We start from the raw sequence: 16132 nt of genomic DNA on the forward strand, positions 1-16132 counted from the left end.
TGGCCAATCACCTCCTAGGGCGACTGGGTGGTTCTCTTGCCGGATCTTGGCCCATATAGGCTGTGGCACTACATTGCCAAATAGCATTTCAATATCTGCCAAATTCATGACACACGCTTGAACCGTCTGCGTTAACTCTTTATAATAACCAGCAGGGTTTTTACACGGGTCCGGCAACGCTTGTTTTACTGCTAATACTTCAGATCGCTTCCAAGGGATGTGTATCCACACTCTATGGAAATGTGCCGGAGCAGCTACAATACCATTAGCCGCATCAGCTTGAACTGCATCACGCCATATGGGTGGAACTTCCCTCATCGGATATTGACCTCGTCTTTTCCTAGTAATCGGTGAACCATCAGGGTCCCTTGGCACTCGAAGAGGGGAATCATCCCTATAGGCTAAAATCAGTTCTATCGCTTCCCCTACTTCTGAACCTATTACCATTCCTGCGGCAAACTTTTGCTGAACATTTATCAAATCAGAGGGGACGGAATCTAAAGGTCTCATCATCCCACTCCTCACGCACAAGAGAACACATCACGTCAAAAACATAACGTTGAGTTGGTTCATTCCATTGCATAAAGGTATCTAACACTCTTCGTGCATCATACTTCGCAGCTTTCGACATCCACCTAAGAGCTGTCGAATCTAACATTTCTCATTCCTGGGGACCAGGAAGCTGGCTACGTCTCTGTGTAGAGCCAGAAACGGGGGTCCCAATTAAAGACCTGTAGAGAGGAGTTAGGATATTAGTTACAGAGTCGGTTATTTTCCGACGAACAGAAAGCGGAGTCAGAATGTTTACAGGGTTCGGGAACAGGGCAACTGGAGCAGAAGAAATAGTAAGGGTGGGTGTAGCAGGTAAAGCAGTTGACGAAACGGCAGGTAAAGGCGGAACAGGCGATCCAGGAAGAGGGGGTGCCGAAGGAACATTAACCACGGGAAGGACAGGAGCTGGAATCAAAGGAAGTGGAACAACTATTCCAGGCTGACCAGCAGCTGGTTGTACAACAGGTAGTAACTGTGGTGCTGTAGTAATACCCTGTGCATACGGTGGAGGTGATCTCAACAGGTAAGACAACAGAGGATCTTTTTTGTGGTCCTCTATCGGCCTAGTAGGACAAGATGGCAATACAGGGTAACATTTATCAATTGCCAAATTATATTTTCTATTCGCTATCTCCATTGTTTTCTCAGTCTCGTTGACATGCAGCTGCCTAGCAGACTCCATTAAAGTCAACCCTTTCTCTTTCTGTTCTTTCTTCGTCTTCCTAATTTCTCTCTGTTTGGCTTCTTTACGCCATACACGAAAAGAATCAAACATTGCCGGCCGGGCTTTCCTTTTAAACAACTTCATTTCTAGATTGTCTAGACTTTCACTTTCGAAGCTACCATGCGGTGGCCAACTAAGGACACCATCTTTTCTGGTATAACGGACCCATACTTCATTATAAGCAATAGGACCTACACCATGTTTACAATAGAGCTCATATGTAGGAGTTCCAATCGGAGGAACCGTACACGAATCCTCCAACCGGGAATCCCCGTTGCAACGTAACCAGGACAAGAAACAATTACTACTGTTAGTCATGACAAACGAAACCAAATTCCAACCAAAATGCGCAGAGAACTTAGGCCTACCAAAATGAACCAATACCAAAACAAAGATTATCTTAACAAGAGCAACCAATGATAATCTACGAATTCAAAACAAACGTATCTAGACAACCAAACTGAGCGCGACCCACTTAATACTTAACTGAAATGTGGAAGACGTCACCAAGGAGAACCCGTCTACGTCTCGCCGTACTAAGGTCTGCACCTCGGGTCCAAGACAGGGCGACAGTCAGGGCAGCGGTCCTCTGTAGCCGTCTGGGAGCGGGAACCCTCGTGGAAGAGATCGTCGGGCCACTTTTACGACATGCAGGGATCGATGAAGCGGGGTACCTCCCTCCGGAATCTTCACACGAAGCTCCTCGAACTTTTCAGGCTTTGGACCGGTACCGGATGACGTCGCCCCACGTTGGGCGCCAATTTGAGGTTCTGGACTTTTAAGAGTCCAGAGGTGTCAGGGAAACAACACCCGAAGACCCCTGAGTTCCTTCCTGTCTCGGTGCACAAAATAAACAGAGACGCGGGTTTCTCGATGGTGGCGTCAAAGACCAAGGTTTATTTACTGCAGGGACACAGAAATCATAGGAACCACACAGAGGTAGAATCTACGAGACTGTTCAAATTGCATTAAGTGGGTTGCGCCTTAAATACACAAAATAAGTCTTTAGGCAACATTACACGAATATTTCTCATGCCCAACCCGGTATCCCAAACAGACAATAAATATACATCAAACAATAATTAGTTGTAGGTTTTCGGTATTCGATCAGGTCCCCTTGTCAGTTTTCCATTCTTTGCCCGATCCTCCCCATCATAAAAATCGTAACCTCCCCATTGTAAAAGCCCAGAAGGAGAGGAGTAGAGCCAGGTGCAAAGGATTGAAAAGTAGGATAAGAGGTGTTTATGGATCATAAACGGGCATGGCTACCGTCTTCGGCCCTTCAGTCAGGACAATGGTCACGAGAACCAGTATAGCAGGACTGGCCTCAGGCAAGGGAGGCGGCTTGATTCTGCCTAGTCATGCAGCGTCAGCCTTCCTCGGGGCTCGAGCTTACGTGTCCTTAACAAGGTGATTCTGCCGGGGTCATCATCCGTTCATTGACTATGTGAGGGCAAGAAACAAAATGGATGCAGTATCTAAAATGGATGCCATGACTTAAGAACAGAATTCCCTATTTCTCAGTGAATTTGTGTTAGTTGCGCAGCGAAAACACTGTCATGTACATAATGGATCATTTGCGGTTCATTGGTACCAAAATCGTGTCAGTACTACGATACCAAATACACGGGTTCGGATTGCTACAGAACCTCATGATGGGGGTGTGATGGCCACATGGGTCCCATCAATGCAGCCAATGACGTGGGGGAAACGTGCAATCTGGTAGAAGTCCAGTTTTGTTTGCTGTAATGCCTGTTGGGTGGTGGGGAAGTATATGTGATGTGAGAGCCTCTGTAGCATTGCATCTAGAAAGGCATGTAAGAAGCGCGAAAGTGCACTCTGTGACACCCCACCAACCTCCGCTATTACCCGTTGAAAACTCCCTGATGCCAGGAGGTGCAGGGAGCACAGGACCTGCACATGTGTGGGAATTGTTTGTGTCTTGCGTGTAGGGTGTTCCAAGTAGGGTTTCAGCTCCTCAGTCAGGTCCATTATGGTCTGTGGGTGCAGTCTGTACTTGTCATAGATGTCCTCTTCAGTGTGCTGGAACAGAGTGATGTGCAGCCTGAATATACGTTCCTGTCTCATTATCCTCTGTGCAAGAGCCCGAATACGCAGCCTCCTGGCTATCACGAACATTGCTGCCATTGTGGTTGGGTCTGTTGCATTGTGGGGTGGTTTAAGTACCTGGCACCAGTTTACCACCTGCATGCAATTGGTGTTAATAGCGATTTCTTAATTTGCGAATGTCGTGAAATCGCAATTAGCGACTTTTTCATACATTTGTTAGCGAATTCTTATATTGCGATATCCTTATTGCGAATTTCGCTAAGTCAAAAAAATCGCTATTTAAGAAATCGCAAAAATTTACGCAATTTTTAAGTTTCGCAGCATAAGAAATCGCTAATTTAGTGATTTCTTAATTTTCACTAGGAATGTGTGTCATACATTTGAAATAGCGAAAATTTAGTCGCAAACGCTGTTTTTTGCAATTCGCAGCGTTTGCGACTAAATTTTGGTTTCATACATATGCCCCTTGGTTCAGCTACATTCTCAATAAGGAAGACCTAGGTTTGGTTTAAATATTGATTTCCATTTTTGGTTGGGAAAATGCTGGAAAAGTAATTCAAAGTTATTTTTCATTACAGTTTCAAAATCTGCTTCAACAACAAAATCATATATTTGGAAAAGTAGCTTTTTAAAAATATAGTGGTCCTGGGGATGGAATGCATTTCCTTCTTGTTACAGGGTGATGGGGCTGTTTTTGCGGATATGTGGCAACCCTTTGTTTAATTGTTATGTTCTGAATTTCACAAACTGTCCTGCCCTAAATATCTCCGGCTATTGCGCCTCCCCTCACTTAATCCAACTGGGCCCCATGGTTAATCGCATTGAGCTACAGCGCACACAACCCAATCTTCACTTGTATGCTTAGTCAGCTTTCGTGGGAGAGGAGACGGGAGGGGGTGGAAGGGGTGGGGGCTGGTTTGTTTTGTTCTTATTTGATGCTCTACGAATCACCCAGATAACTGCAGCCATGATTGGGGTTCTATTAGTGATGCAGCTTGTTTGTTGTCATAAAAATAAAAACATCTTCAACCTAAAAATATAGTTTGGGCTGCCTGAGTCCAAACTGCCTTAAAACCAGTTCTCCCATTCATTACACCTCCATAGCTGGAATACACCACCTTGGCTGGGAGAATTAATGACGGGAATAGCTTTCCTCTGAACCAAGGAAGAACAGTGTCATGTTAGATAGTGTCACGTAGCAGGGATTAATGTCTGGAAGGCTCTAGGACAGATGGACAAACAAAAGGCAGCATTATTACTTCATCTTTTGACTTACTGATTGTAGATAATGCTGAATAGATCTGCTCCTATTCATTGCAAGAGCCCTCTAATACTCTTTGTCTCTAACCCCAGAAGGAGGGAAGACCATTTCTAACCATGGCAGGAGGGAGAGCTCCTCTAATTAGGAAAGTGACTAGGAATCTGGAGAGAGGCCTGTCTGGTGATGGCATTAAGGTGCAGATGCACTGCTGAAAAGTACATGTGTATATGGTGAGAATGTAGAGGATGACATTGGTACCTCATAACCTCCTGGATCTGGAAATACTAAACCTCAAGAAGAAGGCCCTTATAGAAGAAGACTTCTGACTCTTGCTGAAAGAAGAGGCCTCGAGTACTCAGTAATTCCTGGCACCTGCTGACACCCAGAGGCTGGAAGTGCTCTTCAAGAACCAGGTGATGGCCTCTTGTTTGCCTTCTCTGAGAAGACAAGAAGCAGGACTCCTGAGTTAAAGAGGAGCAACGGATAACAGAGGACCAGACCCTGCAAAAGACTTTCTGGAAAGATGCCTGGTGCCTAGAACTCTTCCCTGAGTTACTAGGGGCAGAGGGACTGACCAGAAAAACCTTATGCATTGCCCACCCCAACTGCTTAGCCCTTTTTGGCTATTTGGGGTAGTTCGCACTTAGGGCTGCATAACATTTTTTCCACATAATGTATCCATGCCAAATTTGCATCCTTTTTTCAACATCCTGGGGATTCTACAGGTACCCAGTGTTTGTGTATTCCTCTGAAGGGGACCTAGAAAATGGGCAAAATAAAGTTACATTTTGAGTTTTTTGGTAAAAAATAGGAAAAAAGTGCTCTTAATAAGAGTGGCTATTTTTTTCCTAAAAAGGACATCAATTAATGGTTTGCTGTGCTAAAGTCACCATCTTCTCAGCTTTCAAGAACATACAAAGCTGAATAAAAAAACATATTTTTTACCACAGTTTTGGCATTTTTCAAAGAGGTAGTCCATTTTTTATATTTTTTGTGCTCTAATCCTACTTCTAGTTTGTGGTGGAACCAGTGTAAAACCCATGGGAGATCAAGGAAAGCTATAGATTTCTGAAAAGTAAACAAAAGTCAGATTTCAGCAAGGGGGTCATATGTGTAGATCCCTCAAGGTTTTACCAAAGAAACTGTTAAAATAAAGAAATATTGAAATTGAGTAGAAAACAAAACAGCCATTTGGGACAAAATTTTCTTCTGTATTTGTTTGTCATGATCGCCAATGAAGAAAAGCAATATACCATTACATCTGCTAGAACCTTCTGGTTGTGGAGATATATAGGGTTCGTGGTTTCTCTAAGAGCCCAAGGTGTCCAGAACCAACAACTGAGCTGCACTATAGAATGTTCTTTTTTTTTGTGTACCGAGTATAAACCAATTCATGTGGTAAAATATATAGAGTGAACAATGGGTATCAAGGAAACCTACGTATTCCTGAAATGAGCACAAGATATGGAATTTAGGAGCAGTATTTTGGTACATCTCTGAATTTGTGGGTACTCATACTAGCATATGATTTAGAAGGTATTTTTCAAAATATCTTCTTTCTTACACACTGGCCTACATTTGCAAGGCACAAATGCAGGGAAACCCAATTGAAAATAACAAATGTTCTGCTATTATATGCTCGCACATGTTTTCTGATAAAAATAGTACCTCACCTGTGTGTGTAGACCGACTGCCTGCGACATGAAATGGCCCAAAACGTGAGATGGATAGATCACATTTTTCCACTCTTAACTGACCCTTATATTGCAGGGTAGCTGTGGATTTTGGACCATAACTCAGCCAACACCTAGAAAAACCGAGCAAACTTTCACATTTTTAAAAACAGACACCTGGGGGAATCTAGGATGTGGAGACTTGTATGGCTCTCACTGTATTGTTTTAACCAGAATCTCTTATAAACCTCAAACTTTGACTAAAAAACAAATTTTCCTCACATTTCTGTGATGAAAAGTACTGGGATCTGTGGGGAGACACAAATTTCCTTCCACTCAGCATTCTCCCAAATCTCCCCATAAAAATGTACCTCACTTGTGTGGGTAGGCACAGTGCCCGCAATAGGAAACGTCCCAAAACGCAACACGGATACATCACATTTTTCCAAACAAAACTGACCCTTTTTTTGCAAAGTGAGTAGCGCTGGATTTTGGGCCCTAGCTCAGCTGACACCTAGGGAATCCTAGCAAACATGCACATTTTTTACAACTAGACACCTAGAGAAATCCAGGGTGGGGTGACATGCGTGGCTCTCACCAGGCATTTTTACTCAGAATCCCTTTCGAACCTTAAACTTTAACTAAAAAACACATTTGCCTCACATTTCTGTGATGGAAAGTTCTGGAATATGTGGGGAACCACAACTTTCCTACACCCTGAGTTGCTAATTGGCCCCCAATAAAACCGTACCCCACTTATGTGGGTGGGCCAAGAGACCATGATACAAAAGGCGCTAAAGCACTACATTGATAGATAAGCAATAGGGATATCCATGGTATTTGGGGGCGTGCTGTGGTACCACCAACTCAAACCTAAAAACTACAGACATTTTTGAAAACTAGACAACCAGCGGATTCCATTTTGGCTTGCCTTGCATGGATCACATGAAGTTTTAGTACCCATGCCCTGCAAAGCTCAAACTTTGCCTCAAATCATGTATTTTCCTTATATTCTGTGAGAGAAACTTCCAGATTCCATAGGTGTTAGACTTGACAACATTAGGGGGGTCTTGCCTCTAACTTTTTACATTTCTCCTCCACTTTTTCCTGACCTCATTTTTACTGGTATTAGTACTCTGAGCACTTTACCACTGCTAATTAGTGCTAAAATGCAGGTACTCTCACCCTAAAACATGGTAATAGATGTTCATTTCCAATTGGCATATTTAAAGTACTAATAAGTACTTTGTAAGTGCACTACATGTGCTCAGGGCTTGTAAATTAAATTCCACTGCTGGGCCTGCAACACTTATTGTGCCACTCACTTAAGAAGCTCTCTAACCAGGGCTCATGTCTGACATTGTGCAGTTTTACACCGTCATTTGGATCCGGCAAAGTAAACCTTTTGCCAGGCCTAAAACATCCCTGTTTTATACATATAATTCACCCCTAATGTAGGCCTTGGGAAACCCAGAGGGCAGTGTGTACTGTATTTAAAAGACAGGGCATGTGCATTTACGTTTTACAGGTCCTGGTACGGAAAAACTCTTAAATTTCTTTTCCACTACTGCAAGGCCTAGCTCTCCCTTATGATAACATTGTGATTACCTTATTCCATTTTATACGTGTAATTCCCAATTGGGAAGAGATGAACCCTTCAAGTCTGGTGTTTCTGGAATCACAATTTAAAATCCAAACTTATGGTGAAGTCAGATTTTAAATTGCAATTCTGAAAATGCCACTTTTAGAAAATTGGCATTATCTTAGCCATGTGGTGCATGCTACCTGTCTCTGATCACATATCTTGAGTGGGTGACAGTTGGGATGTGTGTAGTCTCCATACATGGCCACACACAATGGGAGCTTAGGCGTGACTTGATAGGCTATCCTTGTAGGATAGGAGGGAGGAGCTCAACCCAGCCTCACTTACACCTGAATAGGCTGTGCCCTGTTCCCACACAAAGAGCTGCATACCCCCCTTGTAGTGATTCTGGAGCCAGGGCAGGAAGGGAAGGCCTCTGTGCACTTCAAAGGCATGTCTTTGAAGTCTCCCCACTTCAAAGGCACAATTGACTATAAGTACTGGACCTCAGACACCACAACCTCAGTACAGTTCTGGGCCTGTGGAAACCCTGCCAAAATGAAGGGCTGCTGTGATGCTGGAGGACTGCCACTACACTGGACTGCTGCTTTGATGGACTCCTATATACTAAAACATTGCATCCCCTAGGCAAGAGAGAGGACATTTGATTTTGCCCTCCTGCCTCAGTGAGAAGGACTGGACCTGCATTACTTGTCCTCAGAACCCAAAGTGACTCCAAGGGCTAGCTGGCTGGCCTGCTGATCAGAAGCCTCAGGGACATAAAAGACTTCCAATGAACCTGCTTCTGCTTCTAGACTCTGCCATCTATCAGTCTACCCTGCCAAGTGGTGCCACCCCAGTCCTGGACTATTGGAAGTGGGCCTAAGGTTTATCTCCTGTGGAACTGACACGTTCTGCTGAGTGACACATCCTCAAACAGAACCGACACATCTCTTAGGCTAAGCTGTGCATCTTCAAGCAGAAGCAATGCATCACTGCTGTTGCTTGGATTGGACCCGTCACAAAAGACTTGCATCACCACAGCCTCCCGCATCTGGGACCAATGTATCACCTTTGGAACTGCCGCTGCGCAATGCAATACCCTGCACAAGCTCCTCATATCCTTTGGCAATGGCAGCCTCAATGATGATGCTAGATCCTCGCATCGCAGCTTCATCGCTCATCAGACCCCACTCATTGCCTTTGCTGCGCATTCATCCTCAATACCAGACTTTACATCGCAAGCCCCTTTGACAAGATCCTTCAGGGCGATGCATTAGGGCCTCGCAACGCAGCCTCGCCGCATCTTGAAACCAAAACATCACCTCGGGATGAACGACGCATCTGCAACGTGGATCCACGCAAGTACTCCGCAACCAGGATTAAGGTATTTTGGTTCAGGGGGTCTAACTGGCTTCCTGTGTCTGACCACGCTCCATCGCGGTCAGCCTGAACGTTTGACTTTGTCCCAGTCCGGCATGATCAGATATCCCGAATAACGCTTTTAGCTTCCAAGTGCTATTTTATCTAAAAACTTTGAAATTCAATATCTCCAGGTCTATTAATTGAGTTTTTGTTGTTTTAGTCTTGTTCTATTTATTAAATTAAGCTCTAATATTCTAACCTGGTGTGGAATCTATTTGTGTGGTGTTTTCACTGTTTTACTATTTGAAGTGTTACACAAATACTTTACACATTGGCTTTAAAGTTAAGCCTGACTCCTCTGTGCCAAGCTACCAGAGGACAAGCATAGGTTAATTTAGGGTTTGCCTACTTTTTACCCCGACTAGGACTGTGGTTACTGCTTGACTAGTGCTCATACTCCAGTCAATCTACAACCCAATTTCTAACAGCAGGAATGTACAAAATTGCTATCACGAAGCGTTACCTAACTTGTGCCAATAGAAACGCTGTGCCACTTGTGTGGCTGGGCCTATTGCCCATGCCCATGACAGGACTGGATCAAACCAAGTTCAATGGGAGCCCTTGTGAGGAGACTCCCAATGGCCTTTGTATGATCTATTCCTGGCACAAGCACTAGGCCAAGTCATACATGTTGTGCAGCATTTTTATCGGCACAAGTGAGGTAACACTGGGCGGTAATAATTTTGTGCATTTCTCCTGCTTCCAGACATTTCCATCACAGAAATGCAAGGAAAATGTGTGCATTTAGGCAAAGTTTGAGATTTTCAGGGTATCGCGTGTAAAAAAACCTCATGGGATCCATACAAAGAACACCACTCTGCACTCTCACAGATGCTTACTTTTCAGAAATGTATGGGTTTGCTATGTTTCCATCTGTGGCAGCCAAGCCAGACCCCAAGTCCAATTTAACAGAGCTAATCCATTGCCAAATCTGGTTAGTTTTTGACAGGAAATATTGATGTTTCCACATTACGGTTTGGAACTTTTCCTGGTAGTGACACTAGTAGTTTTTCATTGGAACAAGTGGGGGAATGCTGGGCAGTAGGAATTTTGTGGATCCCTGTGTATTCCTGAAGTTAGTGTCAATTGGGCTTTCTGCCCCTATGTGGGCATCTGTCCCCAGGGGGTGCGGAAAGACTGTTGCGTTGGGGGCATGTTCATCTCCTGGTGGGTAGCCCCCACCCTTATATTTTTATAGAAGGAAAAAAACCTTGAGGTCTAGTAGGATTTCTGCAACCCTGGGGGGGCTAGATCAGGGGTAATTGCTCCATCTGCCGCTCAACTGGCCAAAAAGACTATTGTATGTATATTGGGGTGGGGACACATCCATGCCCTGGTGGGCAGCCCCTACCTCTATCTTTTTATATATGGAATAAATACCTGGGGTCTTGTGGACTTTCTGCCTTCCCCCAGGGTGGCAGATTGGAGGTAATTGTCACATTTACCTCCCTGAAGGACTGGAAGTTAAGAGGAGGGTTGGAGAGCACAAGCCCTTGCCCAGTGCATTCTCCTCTTTTCAACAATGCCTCTCCCATAAGAGTCAGTCCCCACGAGCACTGCTTCCTCTGGCTCGTTTTACTTTCACTTTTGTAATGTAATGATGTCAGCGCACCCTGTGCGTTGATTGTCATCACAAACACACACAGAAAAACTCAGGCTGCTCGGGAAGCTCTTCCCGAGCAGTCTGAGCCTAGGGGAAACAAACATTGGCATAGCCAATAGGTCTCGCCTTTGGGACCTTATAAGTGTTTAGTTATGCAGCACAATATCCTTGGTGCAACAACATTAACTGTTGCATGGTTAAACAGTTATAAGGTCCCAAAGGCGAGACCTATTGGCTATGCCAATGTCAATGTTTGCTTGTTTTTTACTCGGTAAACAAAAAATAAAAAGTAGCACATACGTTTTTTTTAATAAAAAGATTTGTGACACTGATGTGTGGACAAAATACAGAGGGTGCAGAGGGAGCACCACAAAGAATCACAAGAATACCGAGGGCGGGGTGGGGAAGCAACTAGGATGGAATGGGTGGTGGAAGCAATACACAGGACGGAGTGAAACCTAACATGGGCGAGAGAGGTAAGAGGAACGCCAGCAGGGAGAAAGAGAAGCACATGGGCTAGGGAGAGAAACATGGAGCTGTTGTAGGGGGAGCCCATGGGTGAGAAGACAACATGAGGGAGAAGCACACAAGGGCGAGCACAAAATGGAGGGTGACTAGGGAGAAGCAGAGGGACAAGAAAGAGTAACACTGAATGTGCAGAGGGTGGAAGAGCAGTGCGCAAGGAAGACTGCTGGTAAACATGCATTCTCTTGGAGTGCTCAAACAAAAAAAGGAATAAAGTAGTGCTTCAAAAGTCAACAGTGGAAGGACACAAGTATGGTATCCATCAACCCAGCATTCAACAGCACCAGCAGCGTGGGCCTAAGAAAGCTTTTGCCACCTGTAATTATGAATTTTTTAAATCAAATTAATGGGTGTGTGTGGGGGGGGGGTGTTGTTTTTAATTACCATTGTTGCACATGCAGTTAAGACACAATTTGAGCGACTGGGAAAGGGGACCCCCTGCCCTCAACAATTTTACTTGGTAGCATGTTCCATTCAGCAGATCTGCATGTATGGGTCATGACATGCTGTGGTCTAATGTGCAATAGTGAAGAACATATATATATACCCCTTCTATATCTCTCCAGAGTACAAGGAAGGATGCAGTGAGCTAGATTCACCAAGCTCTGTGAGAAGGGCCGAGTGTGTGGCTTGCTTCTGTACACTGCTCATACAGTGGAATATTGCGAGACAATAAGCATTGGCATAGCCAATAGGTCTCGCTTTTGGGACCTTATAATTGTTTAGTCATGGTGCACATTATTCTGGTGCTGTTCCGCCGGGGCATGAATAGCAGCTACACAATGCGGTCATGAACCAGTCTGGAGAAAAACAAAGATAGGTCGAGCAACTGGATGATCACGAATGCCAAACAATGACCTAATGTTTGTTTGATGACAAAGGAGCTATACCTGGCACTCCGGAAAAAACGGGCATGAAATCGTTGAGTTTCAGATAAATAAAAAGTAATTTAGCCTGCCAGGTCTCTAGTTTACTACTCTGAAATAAAGCACGAATCCCAATGGGATATAACTATGCCTAAAAGTACAGCTTATAAAAAAATGCAACGACACAGCCAACGCTGGTGCCGTGTGTCATTATTGGTTTTTTTTTAAGCAGAATGGGGTGGGCCGGACAGGCAAGCAAGGACAGGGGAAGTGGGTGTATGCGGATAAAGTGACAGAATGCAATGGCGAGACACAACAGGCAGTGAAGGGAGACATGAGATGCTGAGACTGGGACATCAGATGCTTCAGAGAACTATAAGAGGGATGGGTACAGAGAGAGAAGATGGACCTGCAGCGAGGAAAGAGCGAGTGAGAGATACCTGGCAAGTTGATGTAAGAGAGTAAGGCACTTCAGGGACGAGAGGAGGTTTGAGACTGGACTGTGTGGCATTGAACAAGAGTGAGCAATGCGTATGTGTGGTGCTTGGCAAGTTTAGACTGGAGAGAAAGAATTCAGGGAAGATAATGAGAGGCTATAGAGACAGACAAAATGCGGGCGGGGGAAAGCGTGAGAAACAGAAAAGGAAGACATAGCAGGATGAGACAATACAGTCTGCAGTGGAGAAAGTATGAGAGGCTGGCAGGCTGAGACAGTAAAGAAAGACCTTTAACAGGAAAGGGTAGAGTACAGGGGGAAAAGGCGAGAGAGTCACAGAGTGAGATGTGATACCTGTCAAAGAAGAGAAAGATACCTCACGGAAGAGAGCGGGATCCAGAGACAGTCTTCAGGGGGGAAAGGTGAGAGAGATGGGATACCTATGGAGAGAAAAACCCATTGCGTATGAGCAGGTGGGGGCCAAAGACCAGAAGGAGAAGGTAAGAGGGATGGGATATGCAGCAAAATAAGACAGAAGAGACATACACTTCACAAAAGCACATCTTTGTGCATGTATTGTAAACGGAGTTGCTATTGTCCATGGGCATACTTTAAACCAAAGTGATAAAAAGCATTGGCGGCCGGCCCCATAAAAGTGACGCGGACGCGTGGCCATGAAAGTGAAAGTGGCCAGATGGCGCCAGGAGCAGCAGCAGCCAGCGGGAGGAGCTGGATGCACTCTGTTGTGGGGGAGGAGCACATGATCGAGCAATAGCTTTGAAATAAAAGTAAGTACAATTTTATTAACGATTAAAGTAAAAACAGGTTCTTTAGCAGTGAAAAGAAACGTGCCTGAAACATGAAACTAACTGTAAAAGTCGAAGAACTACATAATAATAACAAGCATCAGTAACTGTGCTCTCATCGTTTGCGACGAGAAAAATGCCGAAACGAATGGAGATATGCCTGGGAAGCGAACAAGGTCTAAAGCAGCGTCTTGCTGTCAGTAACATTGACAAGGGACTGACAGGCAACTCAAGAGTCATGCAGGAGGGTGAAGGCGGTCCCTAAGTGCAACGATCATTTTGAAAGAAGAGCATCTTCTCTTGTGCTCGGCGGTTCTGTTCTACTGAAAACACTAAAAGCATGCACTTCTTTGTGCATGTATTGTAAATGGAGTTGCTATTGTCCATGGGCATACTTTAAACCAAAGTGCTAAAAAGCATTTGCCGCGCGGCCGGCCCCATTAAAGTGACGTGGCTGAGCGGCCATGAAAGTGAAAGTGGCCAGATGGCGCCAGGAGCAGCAGCAGCCAGCAGGAGGAGCTGGACGCACTCTCTGGTGGGAAAGGGGGAGGAGCACATGATCGAGCGATGTGTGGAATGGCTTTACAGAAAGCCATATGGCACGTGCACGCATGCACGCGTTCATGCACGCAAGCTTGAGGCCAAGCAAAGCTTGTGGTAGCACTTTCAAAAGCCACTAACTAAATGTCTCGCAGAGCAGCGCATGCGCTGGCTCAGGCGAGACCTAAAAAAGGAAACCCTCTGATGGAAAGCACAGGAGGAGTCTTTCTAACCTTCTCCAGTGTCGGACAATGATGGACAGAAGAACTGGGGATGGAGTCCCGCCATCGGCCATTGGCCAACAGCCGCACTTAAGGGGTTAAACTTTAAAAATGTACATTTCTGTTTCCCGTATCCATTTTCAAACATCTTCCCATCATTTTATCATTATATTGTTTGCTACTTAAAATTATTTTAGGGATTGGGTACTGTTTAGAAATAACATGCAGTTCCCAGAATCTTGTGCTACAGCTACCACAGTTTGAGCAGAGTTTCTCACAAAATCTCTGTTTGGCCTAAACAGATTGGGTTTACTAGAATGGTGAGGGTCACCCCCCTCCCAACTTAATAACCCAATTTCTGCACCAAATCTATTTGAGATCCTACTTTGATCTTAAGTAGCATATCTTTGTCATCCTGGCACTCTGATTGGTGCTCAGATTGCAGTTTCACAGAAGAGCCATGCAGTCATGCTGCCCATCCTTAAAGTTGAGAGAAGTCCAGCCCTGTTTTTAGACACTGTTGAGTATGGCCGATTCGATCATAACTAGGTGGGGCTCAGAGTTGTGCGAAGGGGCTCTTTAAGACTTGCAACCAGTTGGCAGCGCTGACCACTAGGACTGAACATGTTTGCATCATACCATTTCATCTGCAATACCAGTAGACTGGCAGAGCTAAGCAGCCACAGGCAGTTCATAGTCCCAAGTGGACAATGAGACATCCCAGGTGTACACAGCTGCAAAAAAGGCCCATCAGCCACTAGGAACATGAGATACAACCGTTACCTGCATGCTGCAGGTAACAGTTGTAGGAGTACCTTGCAAGCAACAGATGTACAGTGTAGGGTAAGTTATCTTGTCTGTCAACAGAGATTGAGAGTAGAAGAGTCCTGACTCCTCCCTATATATCGAGCCTGGGTATGTGTGTTTGCCTCCTGCAATTTTTGTTACATCTGAAGTCCACAGTCTCGAATATGCGCATTGCACTTACTGTTGTCATGCACAAGGGCCAGAAGCACTTGAGTTGGGCCAAGTTCCTCCTGTTGTTATTGTTTAGCCCACCTCCTTACTCCTCTGCAGGGCTTTAAGTGGAATGAAAAAACTGGAGGGGGGGGGGGGGGTGTCTCTCAATGGGGCGTGGCCAATGTAATTAAGGGCGTGCTTTAAAAACGCGTAAATTGAAAATCTGTGCTTAGCACAGTGCGCCGCCCGACTGGTATTTTGCTACTTCTGTCATTGCATCCAGATATATAACACAACAAGTAACATTACACCTCCAACAAGCCAGTGGTTACTATTTGCATAAGATAAATAAGCAACAACTATGGCTTCGTTGTTCAGAATATTGAAAAGGCTTCAGTTCTGAAATGATGAGACTGAGAAAGACCCATAACGAGTCTCTTTAAAGTTTCATCAATCGTCAATTAAAGGGTAGTACTGATGCAGTTAAGATATCTTTTTTATTCACTTTGAGGGTGAGGGCAAAAATGGAGAGCCCGATAGAGACCTGTCTCAGCACCTGCTTTGTGGAACTGCCAGTGCTGAGAGCCGGCTGGACCCGCCCCACTTAAATCCCTGCCCCTCCGGCTCTTGTTACTTACAAATTAAAGCAGGAATGAAACGCTGCTAATACCACACAGAGGCAACCCCATGCACAGTCACCGCCCTCTCTCGCTGCACGCTCTCGAACACGGCATATTTAGCACGTCTACTCCCACCTGACATTACCTGTATATACATAATTGCTATTGCAGTGGGAGGGGCACTGTTGATGCGATGACATATGTAACATGGTAGAATAATGTGTATCTGGCACTGCCATTCACGTTGTAGTAGTTTGAAGTGGTAGGG

Source organism: Triturus cristatus, chromosome 7 (assembly GCF_964204655.1).
Source record: "Triturus cristatus chromosome 7, aTriCri1.1, whole genome shotgun sequence".
Lineage (NCBI taxonomy): Eukaryota > Metazoa > Chordata > Amphibia > Caudata > Salamandridae > Triturus > Triturus cristatus.